This window comes from Panthera tigris, chromosome B4 (genome assembly GCF_018350195.1).
Source record: "Panthera tigris isolate Pti1 chromosome B4, P.tigris_Pti1_mat1.1, whole genome shotgun sequence".
Taxonomy (NCBI): domain Eukaryota; kingdom Metazoa; phylum Chordata; class Mammalia; order Carnivora; family Felidae; genus Panthera; species Panthera tigris.
In genome coordinates this window covers 88,106,986-88,118,295 of record NC_056666.1, presented here as the reverse complement: position 1 = coordinate 88,118,295, position 11,310 = coordinate 88,106,986, and the positions used below count along the sequence as shown (strand labels likewise).

The window sequence follows — 11,310 nt, the reverse complement described above, 5'->3', positions numbered from 1 at the left end:
CTAAGAATTTTATCAGGCATAATTGTTGAATTTTGTTCCAAGAAAACTCCTAGACTAGTTTCTACTTTGTGGAAAAGATTTTAACTGTTAATGAATTTTCATAGAAAATAATTCCATACAGTATAATATAATTCAAGTATTCTCCTTTACCTGCCGTACTCAAAAGTTAATTTTTCTGAGAAAATTTCCTCTTACTTCTAAGTCTTCAAATGGATTGCTATATACTATTTAACTACATTTTTAACTTTCAATCTATCTAGGATTGCAGTCTGTTTCCTTTTTTAATACGTTTTTGTGTGTTCTTCATTGTCGTTATTAATTGTGCCAGTTGTTTTCAATTTTATTGGCTTTTCCTAGGAACTGGCTTTGGCCTTGTTGGTCTTCTCTAGCAAATCTTTGATTTGCGTTTTATTCCATGTGCTCTTGTGTTTTATTTCTCTCCTTCTCCTTTCTCTGTATGTAATCCATTTTTCTAACTACTTAAGTTGAATACCTATCTTCCCTCTTTTTAACCTGTCTTCTTTTCTAAGATAAACATTTAAGGCTGTAAATCTCCTGTGAAATACCATTTTTTGCCATATCCCACAAGTTTTGGTACGTGAGTTTTGAAAGCTCTTTCAATCCCAAGTATTCTCTAATTTCCCTGTAACTGTCTTCTCTTAGGTATTGGATGTTTGAGATGATCAATTTTATTTTTGTTTCCTAATGGATGTATTTGTTTTCTATTATTAACGATTTCTAACTCATGTGCATAGAAGTCACAGAATGTATTCTATAACAGGCTTCAGACAGAAATTGATTAACTTTATTGAGGCTTATTATGTGACCTGGTAAGTGATCAATTTTGTAAATGTTCCATTTGGGAATGGAAGAAAAATGTGTATGCTATTTTTTGTATGTGTATATACAACTTTATATATACATATACAGTACAACCTTGCTTTGTGAGCATAATTCATTCCGGAAACATGCTTGTAATCCAAAGCACTTGTATATCAAAGCAAATTTCCCCATAACAAATAATGGAAACTCAGATGATTCATTCCACAACCCAAAAATATTCATGTAAAAAATGAGTACAATAGTGTAATATAATACAAAATAATAAACAAAATAAAAAATACAAAGAAAAACAAACAAATTGACCTGCACTGACCTTAGAAAACCTTCATTGGTGGTGTAGGGAAGACAAGAAAGAGGAGGGTCATTGTATAGGATGACTTTCACTACCACTAATGGAATCACTGCTATCTGTTGGCTTAATGGAATCTTTCCTTTTTGTGCAGTTTTAACGAGGAACCTATCCAATGACACTTGCTTTTGCCTCCTTTTGAGGATTTCGCAGAAATGTGATATTGCATTAACAATCACCCACAATCTTCACAGAAGGGGGAGAGAGAGTGAGAGAGAGAGGGAGAGAGAGAACCATTGGCTCAGTTGTGATCATGTGACTTGTGACGTTCGGCATCTTGTACTATTCATATTGTAAGACATCGCTCATTTATCAAGTTAAAATTTATTAGAAAGGTTTGCTCATCTTGCAGCACTCATAGAACAAGTTACTCGCAATCCGAGGTTTTACTGTATATTCACACTCATCTTACACATATGTTCATTAGAATAAGCTTTTATATTTTTCAGTTCGTGAGGGATGTTAAAATCTCCCACTGTGTTATACGGAGATTTCTCAGTTTCTCTACTCAGCTCTTTTTACTCTGTCAATATTTTCTTTATGTATTTTGAAGCTGTTATGAAATACAATCATCTTTTAGGGTTGCAAGATAAAATATAACATGCTTAGGTAATTTGAATTTAAGGTAAACAATGAATAATTTTTTAGTATGACTATGCCATGTAGTATTTGGGAAGTATTTATAGTAAAGAGAACTTGTTGTTTTTCTAAAGGTACAATTTAGCCAGGTGTCCTGTATTTTTATTTGCTAAATCTGGCAACTGTATCCATCTTCTGGAGCTTTAAACTTTTGCCAAGTGCTGGCTCTCTTTATCCCTATCTATGCTAGACTTAGAGCCATGGTCAGCTTCCTTTTCCTCTTCCTCCCCCACATCCTCCTCTTCTTCCTGTTCTGTCTGTGCCTGGTAAATCTTTCCCATTATTTTATTTTCAACTTCTTCATGTCCTTATACTTTGATATGTCTGCTTTTAGCCATATATAGTCTGACTCTTTTTTTTTCAAGCATGACAATTTTTGCCTTTTAACTAATTTTAATCACTTATACTGCCTATCATTATGGACATACTTGGATTTACCTCTCACCTCTTATTTTCCATTTTGGATTTTCTATTTCTCCTGCTTTTTCTATGTTTTCTGTGTGCTTTTTTTCCTTTGATATTAGTCTTTTGAACTGAAGATTTTTCTTTTCCTTTTTTTTCTTTTCTATTTGTCTTATTTATTGGCTTTCCCCAACCTAAGGGTTGATTTCTTTCATTAATTCAGGAAAATTCTCAGCCATTATCTATTTCAATACTGCCTCTCCCCTATTTTCTTTATGCTCTCCTTTTGGAACTCTAGCAAGATGCAAGTTGGACCTTTTCACTCTGTTCTCTACATCTTTTTATCTATCTTTGCTATTTTCCATCTCATCGTCCCTCTGTGTCTGGCCTGCCATATAGCTGAGCCACCTAGGAAGCGCCTTCTCCAGCTCAGTCAAGCCTTGGGATGATTGCTGCCATGGGTATAGCCTCATGAGAGATTCTGAGCTAGAACCACCGAGCTAATTTGCTCCTGAATTTTTGACGTGCAAAGCCATGTGGGATAATGAATGTTTATTGCTGTTGTAAGCCACTAAATTTGGGAGTGTTTTGTTATTAGAGCAAGAAATAAATAATACAATTACTATGCAAGTTAGGTATGCTGTTACTTCCACTGAATTGAAAATTTTATTATGTCACCCCTCCCTTTTTTTTTTAAACAACCAACCAGTGATTTCATCAGGACATCTAAAACAACAAGATCCTTGTAGAAACTCAACTCCACTTAGAAACTCTCTCTGCTTCATGAAATTACCAAACACTGGAAAGAGTAACATATCTCTGGAGGGCAGGGAGATGTCTGTGATACACCGATAGCTGGCAAGCAGTAGCAAATATCTGGACTGTTATATACAAAAGCTTTTATCCCTGGACTACTAGTTTAAACACACACACACACACACACACACACACACACACACACAATGTGTGTGTGCACAGCCATTCTTCTGGAAGGTTTGTGTAGCGTACTTGTTATATTCCACAGAACAGATCTTCACTTATGTCACATAGCACACAACCCTTTTATGTACCCCCCACTCTCTGAATGAGGACACTCTAGAAAAAAACTGAAGGATTGACCTTTTTCTTTTATCCATTTCCCTACCACTCAACCTTTTTATTCGGAACACTTTTATTCCTTCGACACCTGTTCCCTTCTTGTACCGCTCCCTTTAATGCCCTTCACTATTCGCCTACTAAGAAAACCTGCTTTCAGGGAAAACCTTCCATTAGTGATGAAATAAATGTAAATTGCCTTCCAATTTGGATTTAAACTACCTTTCTAGCTTTTCTCTCATCCTGCTGCCCCATGAAAATTCTTCACTCTAGTCAGAATATTCCCTTCCTGTGCTTCACACATTTTTGCTTCTGATGGCTGTACTCATGCCATCTCCCCACAAGAGAACCTGTCCTGCTGGCTCGTGCATGTCTTTTCACCCTTCAAAGACCAGCTCTGAAACATATCTTCCATGAAGTCTTCTACTGTCGCAGTGACTTCTGCCTTCCCTTTTCCTCAACTACTACTGCAATCCTTTATACCGTCCCTGTGAGGCTCCTGGGACTTACAGCTATCTTTGTGCCTGGTTAACAACATCCTCCCTCATCACCCTCAAGCCCTAAATGAACACAGATAAGCCTTACTTCCCCCTCTGTCCACCTCGTTTTTAAGTTCTTTGAAGGCAGAAATGGGTGTCATCCTTGTCTTCTTCACCCCTCTCAGTGCAGTTCATTCTTTGTGCCTAGTTCCTGTTCAGGAGAGAATGGTCATATGGGGAGGGATAAACACCTCTCGCCACAAGATGGGCCACAGGGTGTGTGGTGGCCAAGGTCCTCAAGGGGGCAGTAAAGGACTAGTTGTTTAATGTCCACCAGCAGAAGTAATTAATATTTAGTCCTTAAAGATTTGTCACATGGTCCCCAGGGAGTAAATTAAATGCAGAAGATGGGAAGGAGACAAACAGGAATTATTTGGAATTCAGCCTAAATAGGATTAGGAACCTGGAACAGAAACCAACCATACGATGACCATCAAATGGGGGGCGGGGGGGATCAGAAAGTCTGTAAAAAGAAAAGCAAAAGGGTTCCAAAACACATGTGTAAGACTCATAATTCAAGTTGGTCAGGAGACAAGGTCTAGCTCAGGTTCATGTTTTGACGAGAAAGAGAGCTAGGCTCAGATTATGGTGAACCAACAGGTAGGGCTCTCAGCAGGAGGACAGAAAAGCAACTATGGTCTGGGTCAAATTATCCTTAAACATTGCCGAATTTCTAAAAATTGCATTGCAATATATTTATGAACATAAGACAAAATCTTAAGTAAAATATTAGCGAACAGAATTCAGCATCACCTTAAAAAACGATAGTACATCATGACCAAATAGGGTTTAAGCCAGAAATACGTAAATATTGTTCAATACTAAGAAATATAATATATTTATTATAAGGAGTACTAACACAGTATAGAAGAAATATATATGATCCTCTCTAATCACGTATTTTGAGAGAGAAAGAGAGAGAGAGAGAATCCCAAGCAGTGCAGGCTCCGCCTTCTAAGTGCAGAGCCTGATGTGGGGTTCGAACTCACGAACCATGAGATCATGACCTGAGTCAAAATCAAGAGTCAGGCACTTAACCAACTGCACCTCCCAGGTGCTCCTGAAAGTGACTTTTAACATAATCCAACACCCAGTCTTGATAACAACACTTAACAAAATGAACAATTTCTTAACATGATAATATCTTAATGTGTATTATCCAATACAACTTAATAAGTGGATAACTTAGAGGCATGAAATTTAGAGAAGTAATAAAATTATTACTATTTCTAGATATCTTGATTATTAAGCAGGTAATTCTTAAAGATTCAACTGAAAAAGTACAAGTAACAAGAGACTTCAAAAAGACATTGTGGAATAAAAATATGCAGAACTAATGCCTTCTAAAATACATCTAACAATTAACTGAAAGATATAATGGAAGAAAATCTCACCTACAATAGCAACAAGATGATTAAACACTTAGGAATACATTTAACAAGAAACGGATAAAGCCTTTATGAGAAACATTAACATGGTCCTGAAGAACACGTACACACACACAAGATTTTTAGTATATGTACTATTATTTGGAATAGCAAGATTCAAAATCGTAAGGTTTCAGTTCTACCTAAAGTAAAATATGCATTTAATGTGCTTCCCATTAAAATATTGAGCATAAAACCTTTGGCTTGCCTTTCTCCGGTCCTCAAGCAAATCAAGTTTGTCTTGACAAATAGGATAATGACTTCTCCAATTTTTCCCCTCTCCCTCTACTGAGTGAGAACCTGGGCTAATAAGAACATGAGGCAAGAAAATGAGCACATCTCTACTGAAGGATGAAAAAAGAAAGAAGGTGGGGGAAAGAGAGAGAGGAAGAGAAAGAATGAGGAAGGAAAAAACATATAGATCCTCCAGCTCATACAAAAAAAATGGTGCAAGAAACAAATAGCCAGGATATCTCTTAGAAGAGCAGTGAAAGTATCAGGTACTAAAACATGTTACAAAGCCTCAATAGTTACCATCGTGTGACCTGTAAATAGAACAGTACATAGCATAGGACATAAAATCCATGAATAGATCCAAATATGTATAAAGAATTCATATGTAATAAATATGGCAAACAAAATCAGTGAGATAAGGAAGAACTTTTAAATAAATGTTGTTGAGACATTTGGCTGGATTTTGGTAAAACTAGAAGTCCCTGGGAGCAGTTACCTTTTAAAGAGACATTTCTTAAAATGTGTTCCTCAGATCATTTCGTCAGAAAGATCAGTTAACATATTGAAACACAGGTTCCAAGAATCACCCACTGAATCAAAAATTTAAGTAACTCCTGAGAATTTGCATATTACCAAGTTTCTCAGATGATTCTGATGGATACACAATTGGGAATTTCTCCTTTAAACCATCTCTCCTGGATGATTGCATCTCTCCTGCTAAGTCAACTCTCCCTGCTTTTTTTCCCCCGTTGGGTCTATAGCTTTAGCCACTACATCCAGGTAATTGAAGGCAATTGAAAGGGCACTGAAGTCCCTGCCTATTCTGTTTGACTGAAATATATAAAATTCTCTTTCAAACCCTTAGTTTAGCTAAGATAAAGCTGGAATTTCTTTAAATAAATGTTCAGTAGAAAATAAAACAGCTCTTTACCTCCTAGGCTGTTAGAAGCTTGGCCGCCATCATGATCCACACAGTAACTTTCTGGACCAGGAAGTTCATGACCAACCGACTACCTCAGTGGAAACAGAGGGTCATTGATGTTCTTTATCCCAGAAAGGCAACAGTACCGACGACAGAAATTCAGGAAAAATTAGCCAAAATGTACAAGACCACACCAGATGTCCTCTTTGTATTTGGATTCAGAACCCATTGTGGTGGTGGCAAAACAACTGGCTTTGGCATGATTTATGATTCCTCAGATGATGTACAGAAAACGAACCCAGACATCGACTTGCAGGACATGGCTTGGATGAGAAGAAAAAGACATCAAGAAAACAGCAAAAGGAATGCAAGAACAGAATAAAGAAAGTCAGGGGGACTGCACAAGCCAATGTTGGTGCCGGCAAAAAGAAGGAGTAATAATTCTGCGGTAACTATCCGTGGTGATTAATCATGCAGATATTTCATGAGAAGATTAATAAATTAAGAACTTAAAAAAAAAGAAAATAAGGGGCACCTGGGTGGTTCAGTCGGTTAAGCATGTGACTTTGGCTCAGGTCATGATCTCGTGGCTCATGGGTTCAAGCCCCACATCAGGCTCTGTGCTGACAGCTTAGAGTCTGGAGTCTGCTTTGGATTCTGTCTCTGTCTCTCTCTCTCAAAACTAGAGAGTGCCCTCCCCCGCTTGTACTCTCTCTCTCAAAAATAAATATACATTAAAAATATTTTTAAAAAAGAAAAGAAATGCAAAGTTATACAAATGGATTTGGTTATCTAGTGCTGATTTCTTATTCTCAGTTATCTGAAGTCAAGTCTCTGACCAGGGCTGGTAAAATGAGGGGTGTACCCCCATAAATGCAGACGTTGCTCAAGACTTGCTCTGGGTCCCTCTGCTCCTTTCCTGAGACTTCACAATTCATTGCTGTGTGGTAGATAACTCAGAAGTTTATATGTGCAGCCCAGATATCTCCTCAAAGTTCCAGATTCGATGTACAAATGCTTGGCATATTCTCTTTAATATCTCTAATGTACCTCAAACTCAACATTTTCAAAAATGAATTCTTTTTTTGAAGTTTATTTATTTATTTTGAGAGGGAGAGAGAGAGAGAGAGAGAGAGAGAGAGAGAGAGAGAGAGAGAGAGAGAATCCCAAGCAGTTTCCATGCTTTCAGCACAGAGCCCAACGTGGGACTAAAACTCGTGAATCGAGATCGTGACCTGCGCTAAAATCAAGAGTCTGACTGACTGAGCTACCCAGACACCCCTCAAAACTGAATTACCAGTCACTCAGCACTACCTTCCCCACCCCCACCCAAACCAGTCTCCTTTCAGCGTCCTCCTGTCTTGGGCAAGAGCATCACCATCCGACCGGTTAGGTAAGGCCAAAGTGCTGGATTTGTTCTGGACACCACCTCTTTCCTTCACTTCCCAATGTAATCCACCTTAAAGTCTTGTGAATTCTCCCACTTAAATATCTCTCACATTTATCTACTTACCCCTACTTCTACAACATCCCCAATCCAACCTCCCCTAATCACAAGCATCTCCTAACTTGTCTCTTCGCTTCCATTAAACAGGTGTGCTAGACGATATTCAAAAGGATCATGTTTGGGGGGGCACCTCAACCCAGTTAATAATATACTTTAGTTTCCGATTACTCTTGGGATAAAAACAAAAATCCCTTAATGTGGCCTAAGAGGTCCTACAAGTGCTCTCCTTACCTATCCCTTCACTTTCCTCTCCCCTCCTTCCTTCATTCTCTTTGCTTTAGCAACACAGCTGTCAGGGCCTCCTGCTAACCACGCTCTCTCCCGGCTCAGACCATATTCACCTGCCAGTGCCTCCACTTGGATTTCTCTACTCTCTTTGGGCCAACTTAGCTCTTATTCTTCCTTCCATATTTTAGCTCCGTAGTCATGTCCCTGGGGAAACTGAATTTAATTCCCCTTGTATACTCTCTCATCACATCATGCCCCCCACCCCCAGCACTTGTCACCCATGGAATTTAACATTTATTTGTATGATTTTGTTTTTCATGATTGTCTGTGCCACTAGACTGTAAGCTGCAGAGGACAGGGACTGTGAATGCTTTGCTCACCACCGGATCCCAGCACCTACCACAGTGACTGCCTCAGAGCATGGGCTCTGATTGAATGAGCCAATAAACTCATTCCCAGTTCCTTTAGTTCTTTAATGTTGTCCAGGGTGGAAATGAGATGAAAGGTTGGGCAAAAGTGTTCAACAAGACAAATAATTGCAGCTAATGTTTATTGAGAGTATTTTCTATGCCTGTATATCGCTGGCATACACATTATATGCATTATCTCAGTTTGCTTTCCTACATCCTTAAAAAGTAAACACTATCACGTCCCTTATTTTAAAGATGAGGAAATAGGACTAGAGAGGTTAAAGAAATTGTCCAAAGTCATTCAGCTCAGAAGGGGCAGAGTTGAAATTCAACCCTGGGTCTTCTCTGCCTCCGCAGCCCAAGCTCTTAACCACTAAGGCGTCCAGCTCCAGTCTCCCAGCTCTAGGTTTGTTTGTACTGACCTCACTTTCATGTCCAGTGGAATTATGCCTTTCATCGAAACTTCTTACTTTTTTCTCCTCCAGCTTGTGTGTTTCTAGATTACCTTCTCTGGATCCAATTGTGCTGTACTGTGCAGCTGCCGGGAGCCTCTTAGATCCCTGCCTTGTAGCCTGGACCCCAACTGCAGGGTGATGAAGAGTCTTGTTATCTGGCCTCTTCTAAGCTTTAGGCATCTTGCTTCTATTTTGAAGTTAGTACCTTCACCTCTTCTGGGCAATTCTGAGTTCCTGGAAACCTAGTATCTACCACTAACCCACTTGATTTTCAGTTAGTTTGAGTATAGTCCAAAGCAGTCATCCCTCTACTGAAATTTGATTTCATTTTACCTAGCATTTAAGCCCTGCCTCACTGAGCAGTCATATAGCCTTGATGGCAGACCCCCCTCTTTCCCTGGAGCCTACATGTTCCTAATAACTTCCCTCTGATGATCTAAAGCAGATTTCCTATGTCTTCCTAATTTGAAGACTCGCAGTTCTTTTAGAAATGCCAACAAAGTTTCTATTCTCTGAGGAAACCTTCTGGATCTCAGTTTGTGTAGGGAACAGTTAACTAATAGACCCTGTATCCAATAACCTTGCCTTGAGATTACTCACTTCTACAATGTTCTCTTTGATGGTACATTGCCATCTAAGGAAGTGGTTTCACAGCATATCACAATTAGTGAAAATTCTGTAAATCCTGGATATCATAAACAAATTAATTCCTAGCTTGGAAGATCAGTTATTTACTCAATATATTCACCAAGTTTCATGATTGTGCAGGTAAATTAACTCATTCATACTGGGCTACAGATAATTGATAATATTTATGCCAACATAATATTCAGTTGTAGCAAATACTTTGAGCAAAGGAGATAATTTCAAGTATCAGTTATCAAGAAGTGACTTATTAGATCATTTGTATTACTTTTTGTGGGATGAAACTGACCAGCTGTTGACTTGAGACTATCAATCATATAGCCTTCAAAATCTCAGGTTAATTTATCAAGCAAGTACTTTGTGTGAGGCACTATAATCAATGATTTACATCTTTTTGGAGGAAATTGTTAAAGTAGCTTGTCTGTGAGCCATTCCCTTTTTTTTTTTTTTTTTTTTTTTTACTGGATGGGGAGGAGTGGGGTTGAGGGACTCTTCTAGGGAAAAGAAAAGAAGGCAGCTGACTGATTTAATCCCCTTGCCAAGGGTTCCTGACAAATAGATTGGTGCTATTTGCTAGTGAGAAGAGTCCTTAGCTATAACATGTTCTCAGTAGTCTGTCCTTGGCTAAAGGATCTTTTAAAGTAAATATACCCAGGGGTGCCTGGTTGGCTCAGTTGATCGTGCATCTGACTTCAGCTTAGGTCATGATTTCATTGTTCATGGATTCAAGCCCTGCGTTGGGCTCTGTGCTGACAGCTCGGAGCCTGGAGCCTGCTTTGGATTCTGTGTCTACCTCTCTCACTGCTCCTCCCCTGCTCTTGCTCTGTCTCTCAAAAAAAAAAAACCCACAAAAGTTAGAAAAAATTAAACTAAATATACCCAGAATCTATAGATCTATGAGACTTCTCCTTGGACAATGTCTCTGGTATATAAAATGAAGACATTTTATAACTTAAATGCTCCTTTCCACATCAGGTTAAAAACTCACAAAAACTGACTTGGAGACCTCATCTGTTATTCTGGGAGAAAGTGTAGGTTTGGCCTGGGGACAAAAGGACCTAAGGACCACACAGTGCACCCCAGACCTCTCTGCTTTCTTTGTGCCTCTTCATTGCCAGTATTTTTGAAATGATTAGCAAATATTGGTATTAGATATTTCCCTTACGTGTGAGTTGGATTGGACATTTTGATTCTGAATGATAGCACACTTATACTATCTATTTAATTCTCTCAACCTCTAAGTTGGGTATTATTTATTCCATTCTGTAAATGAAAAGACAGAAACTTAGGTTAAAAAGCCAACCCAAAGTTACACAGCTAGTTCATGTCTACTTATTTCCAAAGTTTTCATTCTTTCTAATACACCTTTAACTAGTTTAAGTACATTTTTAGTTTGAGGTTTTTTTTAATATGAAATTTATTGTCAAATTGGTTTCCATACCACACCCAGTGCTCATCCCAACAGGTGTAATCCTCAATATCCATATCCCAGTTTTTAAAACTCTCTTATGCTTTGGCTCCTTCCCTCTCTAATTTTTTTTTCTTCCCCTCCCCCATTGTCTTCTGTTAAGTTTCTCAGGATCCACATAAGAGTGAAAACATATGGTATCTGTCT

At 38.4% G+C, this 11,310-nt stretch overlaps 1 pseudogene; it reads left to right on the top strand.

Annotated features, from left to right (window-relative positions):
• Positions 1-6,490: 6,490 nt before the first annotated feature.
• On the top strand, positions 6,491-6,888 carry LOC107180811 (annotated as a pseudogene).
• Positions 6,889-11,310: the final 4,422 nt, after the last annotated feature.